The sequence below is a fragment of the Chaetodon trifascialis genome, chromosome 3 (assembly GCF_039877785.1).
Source record: "Chaetodon trifascialis isolate fChaTrf1 chromosome 3, fChaTrf1.hap1, whole genome shotgun sequence".
NCBI lineage: Eukaryota > Metazoa > Chordata > Actinopteri > Chaetodontiformes > Chaetodontidae > Chaetodon > Chaetodon trifascialis.
Genome location: NC_092058.1, coordinates 23,443,132 through 23,467,737, shown reverse-complemented (window position 1 = coordinate 23,467,737; position 24,606 = coordinate 23,443,132). Strand labels below are relative to the sequence as shown.

General features: G+C 40.9%; 1 protein-coding gene across 1 annotated transcript in view; it reads right to left on the bottom strand.

Annotated features, from left to right (window-relative positions):
- Positions 1-6,615, bottom strand: part of frmd4ba (FERM domain containing 4Ba) — a 46,137-nt gene extending 39,522 nt beyond the window's left edge. The window contains exon 1 of the mRNA XM_070958392.1: positions 6,377-6,615. The gene's annotated coding sequence lies outside the window, so the exon portion shown is untranslated. The remainder of the gene's footprint in view (positions 1-6,376) is intronic.
- Between the last annotated feature and the right edge of the window lie 17,991 nt (positions 6,616-24,606).

Sequence of the window (24,606 nt, the reverse complement as noted above, 5' to 3'; positions counted from 1 at the left end):
CACTCCCTCCTCCTTTACCTTATACACACTCACAGAGGAGGGAGTCTCATTCTGGTCATTATCATTCAGGCTCTCAAACATCACCTCAACATCATCACCTCACAGCTCTTTCCTGGTGTGATCTGTGTAGTGTGTATTTAAGAGGAAACAGGAAGAAATGGAGAGCGACACACAAGAGGGATGGATGGATAGATGGAGAGAGGCAAACAAGCAGCATAATTACGGGGAAGACTACACCCTCCTCTTCCTTTTTCCAAAACCTCGTAGGCAAGCCAACGGCAGCACAGACAGGGAAAAGCATGGAAGAGGGCTTTGCTTTGTTCTTATTTTCATTTTCTCAGCCTCACAGCAATTACATCCCTGTCTGAGAAACACATGAGGAGGAGGAGGAGGAGGAGGAGGAGGAGGAGGAGGAGGAGGAGAACACAAACAGAAAGAGGGATATGCTGCTCTGGAGTGAAACGCTGCACAGATCTGTTGGGTTCAATGCTACCTCCACTGCCTGAGGTTGTGGATGCACCCACCAGGAGGCAGGTGCTCCCTTACTTGGATCTGGTTGCAGATCTACATCTCACCTGCCCACCTGTGCAGCAGCGCACAGTGTTTCGATTCTTGAGAGTTGTGTTAACCAGGAAATCTCAAATGTGATCATCAGGAGGGACACAACAACCCCTCCATATATACTCATATCCTGCAACTGTGCAGGTGAAAACACATAGCAAGAGATTTAAAGGTTCAGTATGAGGTCATGCAACCTGTCGGCCTGCCTCTTCAGAGAAAGTGTTTACCTGCTGCTAATGGCCACACTCGAGGCAAAAAGCCTGCTGTCACAGCGAGAGGTGGGACGTGATTAATTGTCCAGATGGGGATAAAATGGTGCACTCAGACAGTCTCTCCTCAAAGACATTGGTGGTGTTATACTCATACTGTTGTACACATGCACAGTAAACAGAGGCATTATGTGTAGAGTGAAGAAGGAGTTCAATTCCTGAATACTTTCAAATTTCCGCACACCTTGCAAAATGCTGCTTGTAATGGTCGTGCTTGTTAGAGAGCTGTCGAAGGCAGACCCCAACAGCGATGCTGGATAGGAAGTCATGTCAGATCATTAAACAGCTCTTCTGACAGATAGCCAAATTTCCACTAGAATGTGGAACTTGATGCAATCTCTCATTGAGGTATTCTTTCATCTGGGTTTCTGAAAAGTTGCAATGTGTTCCCAGTATGGATGGGAATCGAAAACCGGTTCTTGTTGAGAACCGGTTCCCAGTTTTTCAGTTCCTTGGAATCATTTGCCAATTTTGCAAAGGATTCCCTTATCAATTCCAGTGGGCGTGATAGACGTCTCTACGCACTTTGCGTAGCTTGCGTTGCTTGAAAACAAACGCTCGAAAGTTTGGTTACATTTCACGAGAAAGGATGACAACAGGGCAACTTGCAATACTTGCAAAGTGGATATTTCATCAAAGGGAGGAAATACTACCAATATGCAGAAACATTTGCACACACAGCATGCGATAACTTTGAATGAATATCTGCTCCGGAGTGAATCTCAACCCAGCAGCAGCGGCAACGTTAGCACATCCTCTGCTGTTAATACTGCAGGTAACTAAGTAACTAACACTGCCTATGACGTTAGCTCCATTTGCCTCATTGTAAAACCTGCTATTACTAACTGTTAATATTAAATGAATGCCTTCTCATGCATAAATTTAGATGACAGTGATGAGAGACAGGGTCTGACCTGCTCAGAGGCTGGCAGTACTCGCTCCAGTTCACGTCTACCTCTAGCTTAAATAATTTCCCAAATTGGGATCAGTAAAGAAGCAGTCTAAGTCTTAGCTTCTTCTCTCACCGAGTGGATCAGGAGATCCAGCTGTACAGAAGCCTGCCCCCCATCCCCTGCAAGGATAACGCCACCCTATGGTGGTGGAGCAAGAGAGAGACTGGCTGAAAGCTTTCTGCGTGTGCAGGTGTCCTCCACCCCGTCTGAGAGGGTGTTCTCCACAGCTGGAGACACCTTAAGTCCAGAAAGATCACATATCCTTCCTGAAAGAGCAGATGCTTATTTTTCTGCAAAAGAATAGTTAATTCTTCATAGTTAATGTTTGCAGAATTGCACAATGCACAAATCCAGTCAATTGGACTTGACTTGACTGTATTTGTCACTGGCTGACGTAGTTTTATTTACTGGACATTCTTGCACAACAGAATAATTTATGTTGTATTTTGTTAATTTCTACAGAAGAAAATTTATTTTATTATTATTTTAGATTTATTTTCAAATAAATTTTCTGGGGACCCCCTGGCACCCCATCGAGGAGCCCTAGGCTGTGGGCCTCTTAAAACCTCAGTGTTACTTCTAAACTAAAAGTTGGTGCTAATCGACCTGTGTTGTTTGCAGAATCGAAAATGGAATCAGAATCGTAAAAATCTAATCGATTCCCATCCCTAGTTCCCGGGCTTTACTGTCCATGTTCTAACATAAAATGAGAATCTTATACAATACCTACTATGGCAATTTGTTAGCATTGCTACAAGTGGATATTGTATTAGAAAATGAGGAATTTTGGAAGAAAATAAATAATAAACCTTATCAGGGAACATTTTACTGATTCATTCACTATCAATATTTTGCCACTTCCCAGATTAACAGGTTAATTAACAACATTTCATCATTATGTTGATAGAAAACTGAATCCAGTCTGCATTATGTTTCTGTCAAAACGCATTTGTTGTTGAATATTAGCTGTATATAATAGTAACTTCCCTGAGATATGGTTGTATCTGTGATAACCATCGACACTTTCTTCGCTGCTGTCATCTTGCCAACTTTTTCACTGTAGTCTCTGCTGTCAAAACCTTTAACCTGCAACGGTCTTATGTTTTTGGGAACTAGATCACTGTGTAACAACAGTAAAACAAAAAGAACATGAGGTTTTCTTCCTTCATATATCCTTTATTAATAATGTCTGTCTCCTGTTTGTGATTATTAATTTGCTTAAATGCATAGAATCATTTTTATGTAGCTACCAGAGCTGAACAAAATGGCTACATATGAACATCTTGGCCAGAAATCACAAATAAAGATGGTCACTGAAGAGTGGAGCATAAAACAAAGTCGACTAATTGCTTTCTTTCCAGTGTTTTCATTAAAGCAGACTGGGTAAATGATGACGTATCATCAACCTAATGCTTCACCTAATTTGTATACGTTGTTGTACTGGCATAACCCACGCACTGTTGGAATTGTGATTAATTTCCCACTAACATTCCCCAGGGACAGGGGGCTTTTACTCTGAAGTGGCGGGGTCAATAGCCACTGATACACATGGGTAAGCTATAAATCCATCCTCGCGTCCTTTCTTTAAATAATTCATAAGGAGGTGGGCTTCAGCGCTGCATTTTGTGGAGAATTTGTCCACAAACTGGCATGTGTCTGTCCTTAAACAGATTGTAGCTTGTTTTAATGCAGTCTCTTTCATCTAAATGACATGGAAACCAGCTCCCAGGGGAATTACCAACCAGCTGACAGCCACTCTCCAGGGCTGATTCCAGTGTTTTCTGGTGTATTCTAAAGGGAAATAAACACACAAACCAACCCTGAACATCATCATTCACTACAACCACATGTGAAAGGACGAAAATCCCTCAAAATCAAAGAGAAGACAGCAGCATTTTTGTCTCATAGAACTCCCTGCACGTGCTATTTCTTGTGTATACGAAGGGTAGGTTTTGAAACACACAGTGAGAGCGGGGTGTTTCACAATGTCAGTGTTTTGCACAAGAAACTGAGGGCCAGACTCTTTGTTTTACTAAGGATGTCCTGTCAGACGGGACAAAGCAGACATGAAACAAGCAAAAGAGATGTAGTGTCTGTACACTGCAGGGTTGGTTCACAGCCAATGAGGAACAGATTCCTGTTGACACAACTTTCAGTGTGAACCATGCTTGCAGGTTTTTTTACAGAAAGCACGAGAAGCACTGAGGAGATTTTCCATGAAACACAGGAGCACTAAGACGTTTGAGACAAAAGTTGTTGAACTAAATCTTTTTTTCATTAAACATTCTCAACAAGCAAGGCCCCAGCCTCTTCACTCAGATGTCCCCTCTGGACTGGGGATCTGAATTGATTTCCTCTGCTAAGCTTATAGATTACTGATGACCCACTAACACATGAACTAAAAAACAGTCCAGTGCCTGACCCTGAAGCAGGCGTCCAGCAGCAAGCCTGTTTACATGCATTTAAGTACCAATCTGCAACATCTATGTTTCCCAACTGTGATGATATCTAAGCACTCATCAGTCTGGTGTGCTTTTTGCCAATCACCTGTCAATCAAAGAGTAATGTGACATGATGTGACATTCTTAATATGATGTTTATTTTTTATTCCAATCTTTTGTATATACTTATTGTTTTTACTCTATCTGCTTTATTGGTGCTGCTGTAAATTGGAATTTCCCCTCGACTCGACTAATAAAGTGAATTGAATTGAAATGAATTGAATCTTTTTGCTAGGATTTTCTCGAAGTTAAGGTGAGATTATGACGCTTTTGAGAGAGGAATTAACACACTTTCCTCTCACAAATGAAAATTCTAATTCATAAGCAATAAAACACACATGCTGCTACAACCTTGTTCGTCCCAGTGTGAGCAGTAGCTTGTGGTGGCTAATGTTATGTTGATGTTTCATGGCCTCCGCGGCTTCAATTTTGATCATTCTTGTTTTGATCTGTCCTTTGTGAGTCCTCTAATAACCCTTAAAGTTTTTCTGTAAGTAATGTTTTTTCAATGTCTGGCCCTCTCCTGCTTTTATTACGAACAAACTGCATACAAGAGACTTTTCTCCCATAAAACACCTACCAGATACCAACTACAAAAGCTTTCAAGAACTTGATATAGGATGATTTTTAAAAAATAGAGCGCTTATGTTAACACATATTGTTACCTGTACATAAAAAAACTCGGATTGATTTAACTACTTGTGTCAGAACCAGTCTGGCAGGAACTTGCTTCCTACCACAAGCGTCGAATTGGACGAACCTGCATGACAACAGTATCACATAGCCTAACTGACAAATGCTCTCATTCAGATCTCTGTGAAGAGACTTATAATACAGACGTGTGGGAAAGAAGAAAAAATATGCTGATGAACAACTTTTAACACAAAACAGGGGCTTGGAGGACAGGTGGGAACACACCATCAGCTCAGGTCACACTGCCCAGGCTGACTGGATGTGCTGTTAAATCTTGTTTACCCTTTCAAAGGCCGCCTTGTATGGATAAGGTTGATAATGAGGCCTGATTGGCAAATAACTCGTATCTGCGCTAAGCCGAGCAGCGGTGTTGGGATATTCTGTGACAGTTAATAGCTTTATTGAATCGGAAGCGCTGACCTCATTAAAAGCAGCTGAACATCCTAGACTAAAGTCAACACAAAGCAGCGCTGCCTTTGCAGTTTGTCTGTGTGTGTTAGAGAGAAAGAGAGACAGCCCATGTTGCCCTCATCAAGCACAAATTCAATATAGTCGCCTATACAAACCAGTCCTGTGCCTTTGTTCCGTCTCACTCATGTCACTGAGTTTCCTCATGCTGGACCTGCTGTGTGTCACAACAAATTATTATAACACACCAGATACTGTATATATTTCTGGAGATCTGTATGAAAGTATTCATCCTGTTTTCTAACCAACCCCAGCATAACACACTTGTATTTTTCATGGTTTGAGGTGACATAAGACCCATACAGGATATCGTACGCCTGCTCTCCATTGTTTGTTTTGTCCAGGAAACAGGATATTCACACAGAGGAGAGCCAAGCAGCTGAGCACAGAGCCACAAAACAAAGAGTTAGAGATTCATTTTGACTCCAGTTCAAGGTGTGTTTCAGGTAACATCATCTCCTGCCACTGTGATTAAAAGCTCCAAACAAGAATTAACAACTCCAATACAAGATTGTGACCAGCAAAGCACTCATGTTGACATGTCAACAGCTCAACACCCAGCTGACATTCAGTCTGCACAAGTCAAGTAAAACACATGTATGTGCACTTAGCGGGAGGCGTGCATCCAATTCTACTCAAACTGAACAAATGAGCGCTATTTTCAGTTACTGTCGTGAGGAGTAAGGACAAAAGACGCGTTTCCCCACAGAAACAGAGCGGGAAATGAAGTCACACATCACGCAAACACACGTTTTCAAGTACCACATAACAGAAAAGTGTGATTAAAATTGCACGGGTAACAATACGCGCCGTGTGGCTGCCAGAAAAGCTGTTACAGGTGATCACACCGGCGGATAATGCTTTCCTGTGAACATGACTAAGAAACACGCCGTCAACGGTAATGTTTGTATGCCAATGAAACGTTTCCCACCTTGTGTCTTTTGTTGTGATCTGATCGCTCCCACTTATTGTCTGTGCGCAAAGCGGCTCAGCCGGCACCGGTCAGCCAAAATAAAGCCTCCTCTCTCCTTCAAAGCCGAGACTTTCAGAATAAGAGCCGCGGTAGAATGAATGGAGAGCGGGTTCTGGAGGTCATCAGAGATCCATGAAGGTAAACTGCTGGCTGTTCGGCAGAACAACCTCGTCTCCCACACAGTCCACACAGTCAGTGGCATCCACACACACACACACACACACACACACACACACACACACACACACACACACACACACACACACACACACACTCCGCCTCCTCCTGCGCGCTGCCCGCCGCACACGCAGGATGGGACAGATGAGTTTCCCTGTGTTGGCTGTTGGCCGGTGGAGGAGCGCTCTCTGCCGCGTGAACACACGACTGACAGTGGAAATGAATGACAAATGATAATAAAATGAAACACTGTCAAGGCTAGAAAAAATGGCCATTCATCAGTTTATGTAGTTCTCTGTTATAGTTAAAGATTTATATTTCATTATTGAAATCTTAGATTCCAGGACAATTCTAGCCCAGGTGTGTCAATCCTATTCAAAGCACATGTAGATGATCTCCATATGTTCATAGTAGTTTTCCCTGAATTGCCTTTGTTGCTCTTCACATAGCAGTTTTCTGAAGCCTGTTTTGGAGCAATCTTGGCAAAAGTCACACTAGTATTTTTTTCTGTGTAGTAAAATATTTGTCGTTTTCCATTGTTCAATCATCCAATGGGTGAATGCAACAGAACATCAGTTGGTAACATTGCACAATATCAACCATACAACCTGTGATTGACGTAGCTTCAAGTATTCTTAAAGCTGCACTAAGCAATATTTTCATAGTAGTAATTGATCTGATTACTGTGTGATGTAAAGTGGGTCTGTCCTACTGATAGAGGATGATCAACTCTACAGCTCTACAGATCATCTTTGAGTCAGTGTTTTGGTGTTCTTGCTTGCAGCTTCACTCTTTTGCTTTGCCACTCTCCTCAGTGTCTTTTCCAGCAGCAGCATGCAGTTATGTTTTCAGCAAAGATGGGTCTAATGGATCCACCATACACAACCTGCTGAGTGCCAAACTGCAGACACACCCAGTTAGTAACTAACTGGTGAACACAGAGGAGCATTTAGCAGCTACATTGCCAAGTATTTGTCTACTTCAAATGAACGCTAAGGTTGCGCTGCGTCTTCTGGATGTGTAAATACAGAATTATATACACCAATATATCAAATTATAACAATATCAACTTACCACAGAGATAAAATGCCAATGTTTTGTTTACTGCTTGTTGCAGTGACCAAAGAAAAAAAAGCTATAGCCCAGTGTCTTTATTATAATTATGAGAATGTCTTTGCATGTATTATGATGGTTTATGGTTTATTCCATAGCCTAACAGAGTTCTGTAGTGTACATCATCAGTGTTCTTTTAAGTGTACTTTATCATCCAAGAGCAGTCCTGCACATTAACACGCTCTTCTCAAATAAAGTTTATTCCCGTATCCTGCTTGTTCCCTATCTATCTATCTATCTATCTATCTATCTATCTATCTATCTATCTATGTGATTTCATCCATCCATCCATTTTCTATGCCGCTTATCCCTTTCGGGGTCGCGGGGGGCTAGAGCCTATCTCGGCTGTCAACGGGCAAGAGGCGGGGTACACCCTGGACCGGTCACCAGCCGATCGCAGGGCACATACACACAAGCATGCACACTCACACTCACACCTAGGGGCAATTTAGAGTCACCAATCAACCTAATGAGCATGTTTTTGGTCTGTGGGAGGAAGCCGGAGAGCCCGGAGAGAACCCACGCATGCACGGGAAGAACATGCAAACTTCACACAGAAAGGCCCGACCTGGGAATCGAACCTGTGACCTTCTTGCTGTGAGGCACGCGCACTACCTGCTGCGCCACCGTGCAGCTATGTGATTTCACAAAACTGAAAATTTGAAAGGACAAACTGCTTAAACAAGTTACACGTTTGAAGTCTGAGTCATTGTGAGGTAGAAGAATGGCTTTACAGGTTTGTTAGAACATTATATGTAACACTGTGGACATGTTATAGATTTTCCAGGGGAAGGAAAGGAGTGGCACGCTGGCTGTTGTGGCTTCATTACAGGCTGAACAATGGAAAAGACCAGTAATCCACAGAAACTGCAGCAGCAAGGAAATGGGAGGGATGAAACTGCCCAGTTTATTATAAACCAGTTGAACCTCATGTCAGGGCAGCTACACGGTGGCGTTTCCTCGGCTCTCTCAGCTGTGCACACACACAGAGGACAGAACAAAAGAAAAAAACGGCGGAAAAAAAGAAAGATGAGTTTTCATGTATAGGTGAAGGCTGGGAGTGTTACTGGAGCAAAATGCTTTCTTCAAAGTCTAAATGAGTCACCCCAGGGACAGCCCCCATCCCCCTCCCCATTTGTGAGGATTTCTGCAAGCCTGTGATTAGGCTCACCCCAGTGCCATGTGTGCACCAAGTACCCCCACTCCCCCCCATGCACATCAAATCTCTGCTTGGCCTCAGCTCCCATTGAGATTACCCCACCAGCTATTGTTCTGATGACACTTCCTATAAGCCATGCTCTCATTATGAGAAAATAAAGACAGAATTTCATTATTTGATGATTTTGCTGAATAATATGTAGTGTTCTCTGCAAATGGAGTTAAATTGTATAAAACGATATTTTAAAGTACAACAAAAATCGCAAAGAAACATTTCCAGACATGATCCAAAAGAGCAAAAGTTTCATTTACGTTGTACGTATTTTCATTCATTATTGCTCTGAAGATGATGAGAAAACACAAAGTCATCTATTGAAGCAAAAGTGACACAAAAACAGGGATTTGCAGCCCAAGTTAAACACCTGAGATTAGTAAAGAATGTAAATAGACTAAGTGAGGGGAGCTTTGTTTGTGCAGAGGGAGGAAACTATGAATTTTAAGTACAAGGGGATTATGTTGTGCTCGTGGAACAGATGTTAACACGGAGAGGTTTACCCTCCTGAGAATGGCCCCTGACTGACACACTGTCCCACAGTCACTGGCCCATTGTCAATGTGCATCCTGTCTTCTGAGTCTTTAGTTGCAGATTGCCCCCACCCCCTCCAGGACAGATTAACTCTGCCCCCCTCCCATCAGCCTTGACCTTGATGGACTGGTAATGTCATCTCTTTTGTGCTTTGACAGACATTAACTCTTGCCAACTTTCATGCTTCCCTTTAAAGCAAACTTCATGCATTCATGAGTGCCTATGGAGACAAACAAAAGCTGGATGACAATAAGTAACATCAACAATAAGTGAGCACTGAGCCTCCATCCCATCCCATCCTCTCATCAGACCTCTAAGCGGGTCAGCTGTTGTGCTGTGGCCCTCATGCCACCAGTCCTCATTCTTCTTGATAGCTCGGCCATTTTACTGTGTCTTTAGTATTTTCCAGGTCATGGTGAATGAATCAAGCAGTTCTTCACTGTGTGTTTCACCTCCCCCACATCTTCTAAGAATTATGAGCATTTTCTTGAAAATCTGGGGGCGGAAATATGATGATATGTAAAAAATTCTTGATGCAACCCATGTGCATTGAATAACAATCTGAAGCAAAAGCGTAATTATGTATGCACTGCACAGTACTTGTGTAGTTTCACCCTTTATGGTCCCAGCCAGTTAAAAACAATGGAAAAACATTTCCAATTTTTTTTCAATTGACCACACTTTTTTTTTTTTTTAATAACTGTACCAAACAAGGGGCTATTCACAAAGCCTTGCCCCCCCCCCCTTAGTCCCTGTTTCTATGCCTGTCAAACTCTTCACTCTTGCATGGCAGTTTACAATGATTACAGTGCAGTATATCACATGGGTTAAAGCATGTCTTTGATTTCACACAAAGTAGACAGAGCAGGATTCTCTTTTCCACCACACAACCATGAATTTTGTTGGCTGAGGTGACGTCGGACGTGAGTAGATTTTCTCTGCTAGTGTTAATGCTAACTTGAAAAACGAATGGCTGAAAACTCTGTCTCCCTTATCTAATAATGTGACCATTGCCTGAGGAAGTAGTGTTGGTTATTACTATAGGGAGAATCCCAGGTGGTGTGTAGTTAGCAAGCAATTAGCTGGGTATGCTAACAGTTGCGGCTTATGTTCTAGCAGAAAAACACCATTAAATATATATTTTTTTTCTCCTGTATTTTTGGTCTTAGAAAGGCTAAAAAATTATTCCTCTGCAATACATTGCTTCAGCATATCAGGAAATGTCTTTTTACAGTAAAGGTAGGCTTTCAACAATCTGCATAGATTTGCCTCTATTAAAGAGAAATATAAGACATTACAAAATGCACTTATTTTCGTATGAACAAAAGCAAAACATTTTGTAAAAGATAAATAAATAGAATAAAAAGTTAACTAAAAGTCACTTAAAAATAAGGAAGTCATAATACGCAGCACAGCTTCTGACTGGCTCATCTGTGTGGTGGTGCAACAGCTGTTTTGGTCGATGGACCCTCATCTTGTGGTTTTCTACAAACCATTGCTGACCTTTGTTCAAACGCAAGTATTATCATGGAAAATATTGCAAGAGTTTCAGAAAAATAATTTCAACTAATATATGATAAAATAACACTGAATTTAACAGTCAGAACAGTTTACCAGAAAATTGTCTGAAACTAGACTATATGAGATTTAATTACCTGTGAACACATCATCATCAGGACACATGCCAAGGCAGATCTCTGTAGCTAACCTCTTGAAAGGAAACCACCTGCTTCTGAAAACCACAGGGATTTTTTTTTTTTATTTAATTTTTTTATGGCATACGTGAACACAGCGTTAGATATGGCTAATCTGCTTGAGTTAAGTACAAATCAATCACAATGAAATGTGCATGTAATAAAGCAAAAATCAAAGTCAAGCTGTGCCTATCACTGAGATCTAAACATTAAAATCAAATCACATTCCACAGCTGCCCTTGGCTTCTGCTGAAATATTTTGCCATGACTCTGAGCCTTGGATCAACAATGCCCATCGCCTTGAATTATCTGAATTTGAGATTAGAAAATTTCCTGGATTTGTAGTAAAATATGTCAAGAATGGTCATTCGTGGAAGTAGACGTGCGACATCCCGTGTGACTCTGAGATCCGCTCTGCAAAGCTGCTGAGAGGATCTTTAGTCAGTGTCCTCAAGTGTCCTGTCTCCTCCTCAAGTTGTGACCTCTGTGTGCAATTATGTTATTGTGCAGTGAGAACTAAATGGGCAGCTGCACGGGATGTGGAGGACTACAGTTGTGAGATGTGTAGTTTCTGGGAAATCAGGTCTCATGACTTTGACTTTCCTTTGGCTGATCGCCTTGAAAAATAATGTGGTCACACTGTGAGAGAATTGAAACCTTTAGAATGTTTTTAGATGATCAGCACGCAGCAGGAAAGACATTGTTCACCACCAGGAAGCCAAGTAAGGATACAGCACTCATAAAAAGTGAAACCAACCAGACAGCACAACAGATGTACGAGATAAGACCCTGTACTCAGCCTTACTCACAAATTTGTTTCATTCTTTTCCAGTTGTACAATGATTTACTTTTCTATTACTTTAAAGACTTTATTATGTTATCAAAAACATCTCACAGTGCAAGAAATATTGAACCGTAATATTTCACAAGATACATTTAATGGACCTTTTCTTATGTGCTGCTACATGTGGTACAATATCTCTATGCTAACCTTCATCTCAGTCAGCAGGGTACTGAGGCTGCTTGTCAGCAGTGACAGAAATTGTCACTGACAAGCTGTTACACTATCACCACGTGGAGAAGATGGCTTGTGCAATCTATAACTGCAGAGAGGAGATCATCTTTCACACTTTTTTTTGTGATCTCGTCTTTGTTCTTGTGAAATACTGTTTTACTCATTTAGGCCTGTAAAAATTATTCATTTGAATAATATGAACGCAGTATGAGAGTGGAAAAAACACTCTTCCAATCTAAGACAACAGAGTTTTAGTTTCTGATCCTAAAAGGAGAAAAACAACATTTTCTGAAAATCATTAGCCACTGTCAATATCGGAATTACAGTTGTTTCGTATACTAATGAAATAAACAAGAGGAATTCGATGTTAAGCTCATGGTCCTGGTGGTTCAACCTCTCATCTGTCTTTGGCGCCCTCTGGTGAACATTTTAAGCTATAGCAACAAGCCGCCCGAAAGAAGGCACAGGGACTGTATTGTTGAATATCTCCCAAGGCTGAACAAGGCTGAACCCAAAGCCGTCATGGATTGCGTCCTTTTCAACATCACAGACTCAAACCAAACACAAGCATGAAGCAAATTTTCAGTGGAATTTCTGGAGCAGCCAAGCGGCCACACACTGCCTGCAACTCGATCCGGCACTGCACACATGCCTTCCTCTGCTTGATAGTCTGCAGGCCCTGCAGAGATGGACTCTTCCTGCATGGGGTAATGAATGACATATAACAAAAAGTCACTCTTATTATCATGGTGTATGCTTGGTGTTCGTCTCTAATTATATGTTCCTATCCTATGCTTTTTCCTCCATCATCAACATAAAAGATGAACCATTTGACTGACGTCACACGTATATGTATATGGACTATATATACAGTATATAATCCAGCCTGATCTTGAACTGCACTGTCGATTTATCTTGATTTCTAAAGCATATAAACACAACAGTTTGAAGTGCTTTACAGCGCACAGAGATAGAGAACAAAGAGGAAAGAAAGAGGACAGGAGAAAATCAAAAAGGAAACATAATTTGTTCGTGACAATGTAAACAGAGCCAGCAATCAAAGCTGCTGACTGCTGAAAGAATCAACAGAGTGAGAAAAAGGAAGGAAACAATGCCAAAGTGCAACCAGTGAGCCAGTGGAGAGAGGCCTGGATAATATGCTCCTCTTTTCTGAAGCTTCTGAACAAGTTACACATGGGATACAGAGGTTTGGCAAAATATAAAGACAAGCAAAGTGGGTGGCTATAAAGGCTTGGGTAACTCACGTGAGGGACACGGGAACTGTTGGATTTTTTTTTTTTTTTTTTCGCATCAGGAGCTGGAGCAGGGGGGCAGTTAGCCTATACAGCTAAGTATGAAGACCGGAAGCACAAGGAAAACAGTGAACATGATTATCTCAAAAGTTTAACAATATACCTTACACCCACACCCTTGGTGGCTGATTTATACATTACATCTCAATTATTTTTTTATTTGAAGAAAAAAAAAAGAAGGGAAATCAACATATATTTTATTGAGGTTTTGGGTTTGTTTTAAATCATTTTATCATACATATTGCCCTCCACTCAAGACTTCTACATCTCGAGAGTCAGGAAGGACATCAGAAACGTCACTGCAGACCCATCACACCCTGGACACAACCTGTTCCACCTTCTCCCCTCTGGTAGGTGCTACAGAGTACAGTTTCCTCCCACAGGCCATCACTCTGGCAACCAGTTTAATCAGTCATGCGGTGCCAATAACCCCCTAACACCAAAACCTCCTCTTAATTCTTTCTAAATTATATTTCTACAGTTTAAATGCCCTCTTTAAACATGTGTATTTCATCCTGCATTGTCACTGTCAGTATAAATCCTGCTTGCTGTACATAATGTATAAATGCATATTGGCTACACAGCCTACATAATCATTCACTTCATTGTTTACAACTTTTATTTAGGCCATTTAGTGCTTAGTTTTAATTTATGTTACTGGTCATCAGTGCTTCAGTGCTAAGCACATTGAGAGCAACGAAAATTCCAATTCCTTGTATGTGTGCGACTACTGAACCAATAAAGCTGATTGAGATTCTGATGTGATGGGTAAAATGGGTAAAAGATCTGCACCACATGCAAGGTTGCCTCTGGTTGTCTCTGTGTAACTGTAACGTGCACATTAAGTGTATTATTCATGTCACACTGTATAGGACTGGGATTCAAACCAACTATTGTAGCCAACTGTTTTCTGCATTACTTTATGACTCAAAGTAAGCTTTTTGTGCATGCTGTAATAGTCAGTTTTGACAACGTAGATCATTTCCACATCATACAAAAACAAAATTTGACTCAGTCAATTTAAAGTATGTCGCACCTTCACTGCAAACACAACAATAAATGGAACGGTGAACGTCCTGCATTTATACACACCGACACACCAATGGCATAGCATCAGGAGCAACTGACCAAAGACAACTGCAGAGGCCAGGGATCTGACCACAGACCTGTGGACGACCTGTTTTACCTCCTGAACAACAGCTGGCTCTGTGCCACAGCCAATATAACATATTATTTAATCCTTAAGCAGGAGCATGTTAGTAACACTGCCACTGGCACGGTGGAATGGTGGTAACGCTGTCGTGTCACAGCTAGAAGGGTTCGGGTCTCGCTGTGGGCGCCAGGGGCGTGTCCTCCACCATGCCTTCGGTGCCTGCTGCTTGAGGAAAGGGGCCTTTCTTGCATGTTCACCTGGGGTATCCTCCTTAAAATACCCCCACTAAAAAAATGCAAGAAGATCACCACCTGACCAATGGTGACGAAAGAGATTTGGTCCCCGGGCGCTGGTTGGATGGCAGCCCACCGCTCCTGGCCTGCCGTGGAGGAAGTTGGAGGACAAATTTCACCAAATCTGCATGGTGTGTGTGTGATGTAGTTGTTGTGTGACTAATAAAGGGGATTGTCCCTCTGATTCTTCTTCAAAAACACATATAGAACATATAGGTGGAGGTAAGAATGGAACCAAGTACAGGACCGTGAAGGTCCCTATGGGGCTGAGCATAAAGAGGACAGTGAATGATCTGTTGAATAAATGTAAAGAAAACTTTCTATTCTACTTGAAAATGTCTGGTATGTTGTTAGGGACAAGGGCCATCTGTGTTAGTTATAGACTACAGTACAACTTGCGGGCTCACAACAGCTGTTTTTAGCTTCACTGGGGGCCTGAATGAGATGAGATAAAGTCATTAGATATGTAAGTGATACACAACAAATATATTTTTAGGTCTCAGCTGGTGGTATTGTGCATGTCTAAAGCACACATTGTTGTGCTCAATAATTAGGAAAAGGAAGTATTATCTACACTATTCTGCTTCAGATCCTGTGAATAACTCATTATTCTGGGGAGAGAACACACAATGTTGCTTTGAATTGTCCTTTTGTGTGCAAACAACTGGCCTCATAATGAGGCGCATCCCCACACATCATCCGGCAAAATTAATTTTTATGCTCCACCCAGTTAAGGCGCAGACACATGGGGAGGTTTATTTCAGCGAGTCCTGCAAGAAGCCAAACATGAGTGGCAATCAATATTTTTTTACTCCCAACAGTCTGTGCCACACTTTGTGACTTTTGATGTGTGGAATGGTGATTTGCGCACTTAATTTGAAAAATTTTTGCTGACAAACAGAAATGAGGAAGTGTACACCAAAGTAAACTTCACCACTGAAAAAAAAACACTGAACAAAGATGATTCTTAACATGTGCTGGAGTTTTATGCTTCTCAGCGGGATGTCCGACTTACAAAAACCCTTTGAAAAGTTGAAAGAATATGTTGATAAAAATAGGGTTCAGACTACTACTGTGTTGTGAAATCCTTTGTGAAGGTACTCAACAGGGTCTCGACTCACAACTGGAGGAAGATGATGAAACCGTCTGGAAAAGAAAGCACCAATATTAGAGCTAAGTTTCAGCATGGAAATAGCTGAATCACAACCCATGCTTCCTGTTTTCAGTGGCCGCAATAGCTGTACTGCATTTTCAATCCTGGAAAATTCAAGCTTCTAAAGGAAAATCTGAAGTTAGACTTCAGTCGGATTATCAATATGTTCCATATACATTTGCCCACTTCTTGCATTGGAGTCCTGGATCTTTGCTTTGCTGTACACAACAAATCAGAAAATGCATATATAAATCTCATTGTAAGAGGTGGTCACTGAAATTAAGTTTAATTAAACTCTCAGGGATGACAATGTAAGGTAAAACAACTGAATAAATAAATTAACCAAAATGGTAAACCATAATTCCCATACGACGAGTGAGAACTGGGATCAGCGTATACGAACACGAGCAAGCTAAAACGAGACATGGCTCTCAAGGTGTATGAGGACGCTGACCCTGCAGAGTAAATATCGCGGTTTGTTTAGCGGTGCCATTGCCATGAAAAAAGAGAAAACCAAAAAAAAAACAAAACAAAAAGCTCAGCAGACACAGAAGCACAAGATGTCCTTGTTTTTCTCTGCCAAAAGGTTTAGAAAGTGGATCCTGCATACATGAGAGAATATGGCAAAATCTGTGAGCTGCAGAGACTGTGAGCGACTGACTGGACTGATGGAGAGATCTGCACAGTTTGAAAAGAAGATTGAAGCGCTGCATAAAAGAGCAGCCTCTATACATGTCGCTGGAAATGGACAGACTTCTTTACATTGGAATACCTCAGCAGTGGAGCATCCTGGCACAGATTTGGCTGATATGCTGCCCTGGACCTGTTCTAATGCCACTGGTTCAGCTGTTAAGGCTCCCAATCTGGCCTCACCTAATAACTCTTCTTACAGGCACAGCACCGGCACCAGACTGAGAGAATCACCCCAGCCAGGACTTGGGCTGACGTCCGCCACAAAGGCAAATCCAGCAAGAAATTAAATAAGAGGTCACCAACGCTTACTCTTCCACTTGAACTCTCACTGCAGAACAGGTGCAAACCACTGTCTCTGATTGATGAAGAGTGTGATATTAACCACGTTGAGGCCAGGGAAACTAATCACACCACGAACAGTAAAGCTGGCTGAAACCCAAGCAGAAATATTATTAACTCCCCATCTGACAGAAATAACGCACCGACACCATTCTGATTAGGCACTCTATAATCAAGCATGTAAGAATGGCAAAGACGGAAAATCTCACCATGAATGACACATCTGCTGCCAGACAACCTCTCCACACATCCAAGCGACTGGAATATTATCATTCATGTTGGATCTTTTGTCATTTTGCGAAGGAAAACTGCCTCTGAAGTCCTGAAAAAAGACTTTTGCCTGCTACTGGAGAAACTGATGGATTACCAATCAAAACGTATTCAAATCAGGCCCCATTCCAACCTTGGGGAGAGGCATCAAATCTTTCTTGCCCTGAACACATGGCTGACATCGCCATGCCTCAATCATGGGATAAGGTTTATTGCCAACTTCAATATCTTTTGGTACTGGAAAGAACACTAGGCCTGATGGAGTACACCCAAACATTACTAGTTGCAGACTGCTCAGTACCAACCTGCGTCAGGCTAAGGGCATGATGTGCTAAAACAAGAATACACAGATAAGTGCCAAGGTCAGCCTGCACAGGCAGAAAGTCTTACCCGACCCACTGCTTCACATCACACAAGGCATCCAGAGGATGTCTCTGTCCCAGTCAGGGAACCAACACCCCTCATCCCTCTCTCCATCGCTATGTCTTTCTGCAGGGTCCCAGCCTCAACAACAACAGTCCTCCATTCAGGAGATAGTGAAAGCTGCCACACTGACGTTCAGTCAAACTGGTCAAGGCTTTGCAGCCACAACAGTTTGTGTGTTATGACACTGACCTGGGTGAATTTACATCATTTGAATGTCTTAAAACCTAAATCAGAACCAGCATTGCCGCTGAGATGAACACAAATGACCTCAATAAACCCTGTAAAACAGATGTAACCATGGGAAAATTCACCTATATTGCATTTGCTGAGCGCTGCAAGACCTCATGTGTTGACCCTGTTCCTACAGCATTTTTAAAGCATGTTTCTGATAGTGTGTCAAATCAGTCCTGAATATTTTAAATAGATCTTTCATCTTCATCGACGTGTTTAAAACAGCTGCTGTGAAACATTACTACAGAAACCCAACCAACAAACTACAAGCTTTTAAAATCTATCGAAGGTTACAAGTCTTGGTGTCGTCAGAGACTCAGATCTAAGCTTCAAGTCCCACATCAACAAGGTGAAGTTAAAGTTTGACCATTTCTAAACCAAAAAAATGCTGAAAACTGATTCATGCCTTTATTTCAAGCCAACTTGATCATTGATCTCATTCAAAACTCTGCAGACAGAATCAAGAGGAGAGAGAACATCGGTCAGTTTGAGCTGCGCCTTTGCTTTGCTACTTCGCTAACTCTCTTGTTTATTATTTGCCTTCAAGAACACTGCGGTCATCTGCTGCCGGTCTGCTGGAGGTTTCACTCTATTTTTAGCTTTGTTTGGTTTTATGCATTGTCTTTATTCCATTTTTTTTACATTCACTTTTTATCTGTTTTTATGTCTAAGAGGGAAAGAGAATCTGTTGTGTCTGACAACCACAGAAAGCAGGGAGAGAGAGAGAGAGATACTAGACGAAGAGTCTTTTAGAGCTTCATCATAACAGACCTCTTATCCTTATTCTGCTTCATTTTCACCTAGATTTAGAAATTTGATTGTGTGGTTTTATGCATTATCTTTATTTCATGTTAATTTTCATCATTTTTCTGTAAAGCACCCTCTTGCTGCCTGTAATTTCTTTCTTGTAAAGCACTTTGAGCTTCAATTTCTGCATGAAAGGTGCTATACAAATAAAGTTTATTATTATTATTATTATTAGTAGTAGTAGTAGTGTCTTATGTTTTCAGTGCAGTTACTCCGGACAGAATCAGAGTTTCTCACACTGATGTTATTTAAGCATAATGTGATTCTGCAATCATAAACTATTTCATGGGCAGTTTGTGAAGTACTATAGGTTGAAATTTTAATGCTGAAATAGAGATTTGGCTCTTTTTATGCTGTTTTTTTTTTTTTTTTTTTTTTTAATTGATTTAAATTACAATAATCCAAATGAGCTTTCATGGAAGACTTTTACAAAGGAACAAAACAATGCTAAAAACTGGCAAGAGTTTGATGTAAAGGTCCATGCTACTCTCATTAATGTCTGTTAAATACTAAATATAAGGCTTCAATCAGGAGCTTATAAGCACAGAGAATCGAAGAAACACTTATTTGCATCCTGCTTGTCTGATGAAAAGACTGAGAAGACTATCCATCAAACGTAAGTCCACAAGCTTAATAAAACAGATAGCCTTTTCCCATTTGGACAGAGCCAAGCTGGCTGATTTTTGGTGTTTTCGGTCTTTTTGCTTAGCTAAACTAACACATTCAGGCTCTAGCCTTATATGTAATGGACAGATATGAGAGTGGTATGAATCATCTCATGCATGAGAAGTAAAATTCTCTTTCTGTCCTTCTTTCTGAGGACTGTTCACACTTTTCTCCAATAGCTAGTGGATCCAGTCACCAACAGCAGTGAATGGACATAGATTACTGCTCCTGTTGCAAAACTACACAACTGCTCATCCTCCTTCCCTAAACCAATATGCCCAATCAACCACAAAAGTCAAGACATCCTGGACTCGTCATTGTGTCATCGAGCAAGTGAGACATTATTGTGTCACACCAGGAAGTCCTAAAGCATTTTAAAAAGACCTAATTCCTCAAACTGCAGCAGCAAGTGGGGATCCTCAAGTCACTGGCTAACATGAAAATAAAAAGGTAAGAAACCTCCTTTAGCCTATGAAAATTCATTTTCATGTGTTCATTTTTTGTTCTCATTATCGAGGTCAGAAACATTTCCTACGTCCTCGTATGCCTTTTCAAATGTTGAGCTGATAGCTGTTTATGAATGGTTAAGTGTGTTATGCTCGAACTCCTAACATTACCATATCCTAAAATTGGCTACACATCAGCTGTGTGTCTGAGCTACACATGCGAATCATTTTCAGTGGCCCGGTTAAATGCAGACTGTAAAATGTTAGCTTGCTCTGGTTTTCACAGAACCCACAGGCCTTTGCTGGAACCCAGCAGGGTCATCCTCATTTTCCAAACAGAAGTCAGTGGAACTGATTTTGCTGTCAACACACTCATGTATTTACAATATGTGACATATAAGCACTGTCTTTCAACGTGGATATGGCATGGATGATATTGTTAGTGCATCAAGGCATTGTTCTTTGGTCAGGAAAATTTCAATGGATGCAACAAATCAGTGTTCTGCCTGATCAGAGGAAGCATGATCAGTCAACAGTTAACAGAGGACCTCTGAGTCATGTGTGAGTGCAGTACTTTGATTCGACTTTGACTTAGATATTGATATTTAGAATTTGACAACCATAACACAATATACAGTATTTCCTAATACAGATGTAAGGTACAAGCTAACCACAGAACACGACTCATAATGCTATTCAGCTACTCATCTTTTTTTTTTGTTGTTGTGCTGAGACGAGAGCGCATATGTATATACGTATACATATTCACTTTCTATGAGGATTGTTAATGAACATGATTGAAAATAATACAACTATGAACTGAACAACCCAGATATGTGTGACTGATCTATTGAATGTTAGGTCAAGGTTCTGTCAATAAACAGTACAGTACTTTTTTTTTTCAAGGTTCAAGCTTCAAGGTTGAAGACAGGTTCAGAAATGTTGTGAGGTCACTGAAATTGTAAGCATGCAACCCTAACAGGTGCAAGATATTATACATCATATACTGTGGTAATACTCCACAGCAGTGGTTGTCAAACTTCTCCTATGTTCCCCTTCAAAACCTGAAAAAACAAAATGATTATCCACCCCCCTGAAAACTGATCTAACTTCTAATAATAAACCACTAAAAACAAGACCATGTTAAAGGTCCCCTGTGTTTCTGGTTCCCACTTTGTATTGTGATGTGTGCACATTAAGCACATGCGCAAACAACGCAATACACATCTCTGCTTTGTTTCACACTAATACGCTGATTGAAATTTGGTGGTGTTGCGAGGCAGTGGACCTGCAAAGGCAGCAAAAAAGAAGACAGCAAGCTAGTGACCATGACTGTAAACAATGCTCACTTCCTTTAAAAAAAGTAAGTAAGAAAGAAAGTGGCCTTGTCAATATTGTATAAAGAAAGCATTAACTTCATTGAAATAAGGAGATTCAAGTAAGCACGATAACCTAGCTAGCATCTGAGCACACTGTATACTTATAGCAGTGGTTTGAGAATCACTGTTCAAAATATCTGACAATTATTTATTACTTTTGTGTGTACTTCTGTCACTTTTTTCATGATGTTAGAGGCTCCTTATGCATGTAATACAATATAATACACACCCTTACAGGTGAAGTCAAATGACATTTTACTGGTTTGAGAGTTATTTTCACAAACCCCATTAGCAACTGCTAACCTACTTAGAAAGACATGCACTATATACTGCCATAAGTCATGCATGCAGAATTTAAGGTTTCAAATTGGGCTTTACTGTCCTCATCATGGATGATCCATGACCAATGTGGAGAGGTCAGCTGGACATGCATGATTACATTCAATGTTCTCTTTAAAATGACATTTTCACTCATTGTTCACATATATTCACTGACCAGCACCAGCCTTATGTTGAAAAATGAAAATGAAATATTTTCCTATGCAGATTTGATGTAAATTAATGATTGTAATTATAATAAACTGTGACACTTGATGCAGAGGTGCAGCCTCAGCTCTAAAAAATGGTACTATCATTATGGATGTTTACATTTTCTATGATGACTTTATGCCACAGTACCCAAGTAAATCCCAATTTTGACTTTATGTCATCAGAGTTTGATTATAAGTGATCTAACAGAAAGGTAGATCGATGAAGAATAACATACATTTCTTTGTATGTGAATGACTTCCCCCATTATAATGAATATATATGTGCATGTATAACAGATAATTATGCAGTATTTCCAGATTTTGTGTAATAACAATTCTGTATTTTTCATCAAATGTTCAAGACTGCTTTGTGCCAAAAGAAAAGGTCACCACACAGTGGAAAATTGTTTTTCCTCCTACTGAGTTTACTGAGGTCATATGAAAGGGAAAAGATATTTCAAGAAAAAAAAGCTTTGCAGTTATTTTGAAGAAACAGCAGTGATATGTATAAGCCCAAAGGATCATGAAGAAAAGTGAAACACAAGGGTCAACACGTTTACTGAAGTGTGTTTTACCACTCTTTAGTGGGTGGTTACAACACAGTTGTGACTGAATGCATAGCAAGTGCTATTTTATTCATTTTACTGTAAAAGCTCTTTTCTAAGGAAAATCATCCACTGGCACAAAATAAGTAAACATAAAGAGTGTGAGTCAAAAACTAAAGTGGATGAATGAGCACTGAATATTACAGAATGGCTCAGAAAACTGCTACTTAGATCACTGCCAGTCAATCCCACTTTTCCCGCAGGGACTGGGATTTTAGGATTTGCGCGGCACTCCTCCTGAACATGACCTGAAAAAATCTTTAAAAATGTTTCTGTGAATAGTTCAGAAAAAAAAAAAAAAAAACACCATTGTGTTGCTCGACTAGTCCTGAATCATTGCTGTGATGCTGAAGCGATAGCTGCAGACTGGCACTAGATTTGACATGCCAGACTAATTAGAGCGATTATCACACAGCTGCACAGGCTGAGAGGATTTGAAGTGGTTTTATCAAAAGGATCATTTTCCCGGGAAGTGCCTCATCCTGACAGCATGTGCAATGCCAGATCCATTTTGCTTTGGGATGTGCAGACGCTGTCTGCTCAGCTACTCTGCAGATTTGAAAGGGTCAGCTCAGAGTGGACAGGAGGAGAGGGCTGCTCCTGCACAGCACTGAGTCCTTGCTCAGTGTATTATTACAATGAGTAAAGCTGCGAAATGATTTGAGTCATTAGTAACTGAAGCAGGAGCACAAGTCTCACCTAGATGTTATTCTCTTGTTGCTGTTTTTGGAGCCCTTTTGTTTGTTTCGTTTCTGTTTTGGAGCTGTGGGTGTGGGACAGTTTTGGTCCTGTTTCCACTGTAGGTTGCTGTTGTTTGCACTTCCATGTGTAAAGTCAGTTCACTTCCTTTCTGATCTTTGTATGTGGCTTGTATTGTGCTTTTATGTGACCTTGATTGTTGTCTTTTTATTGTTTTTGTTTGGTCTGTACCCCAGGTAGACTAGCTACCACCTTGTGGAAACTAAAGAGGATCTAAATAAAGAGTTAAGATGCACTGTGTTTACTAAAGGCCACAGGTACTGTCTCAGACCTCACAACAGACCAGTTACTGGAAGTCTGGTGGCACATAATCACACCAGCTTACCCTAAATCATACGCTTACCTGGCAAAGGAGGATAAACCAAATTTAGGTCTAATAATCTTACCAAACAGATTTGGCCTCCAATGGTGGGCTAATTAACAGAATTAACAATTGATTTAATGCCTCAGTCCAGCCAGGCATTTGAATTCCTTCCTAATAAAACAGAGGTAATTTAGATTTAAGACAACCAAAGAGTGGTTTAAAGCTGCTCTGATCAATATTTCTATTAGCAACAATGAATCAAATGACTGTTAATGTGTGTCAAAGGGGTTGCGTGTACTGATGAATTCACAAAGAATTATCATATGACTTTGCAGTTGCCCTCGGCTCTATGGTCAGTTTGAGCTTTTGGTTGCCTGCCTGACAGCTTTAATGTTTTGGTTATGTCTTGCTATCTGCAACAGCGTCACACAGCAGGCAGCTGCTTTCAGTGGACAAGCTACAAAAACCCACTGTACACTACCTGCCCAGCACCATATGGCAGTGAGCACCTAGCTGGAGCTAGCTGGGGAACACAGTGGATCGGGATTTCTCTAAGGACTTATAGGAGACTAATTCAGAGCTAAGAGGAGTGTGACTATTGGACTCACATCATCAAACATGACTCCAGATTAATATTTCTCTGTTAGCGTTCACTACAAGTTCTCCATAATAACTTGTAATAAGTTAAAGAGAATCTGTACAGTATTTCTACAGCAATGCCTGTTATATTATTAACATGTTAAATCAGGCCTGTTCAAATCACTCAAATGTTCGAGACAGCACAGTGTTGATGTTTAGCACCCCTTTTTCATAGTGCATAACCTAGCTGATACATAAACGCATCTTTCACCCTCATTTAAAGAACAATAACATGTTCTCTGTAAAAGAATCTCTGGCTTCCCTCTCACTCAATCATCATATTGTACTCCACTACAATACCTCAGGTTGCTCATTGACTCAGGATGGCTCAGAGAATGCCACTGGCAGCGCACATACACGTCAGTGTGTTATTTAGCCTGGTCTGTGTAACTACTCCCCCTCTCTTTGCCCTTGGGTGGGCTGGGGTCCTCAGTGCTAC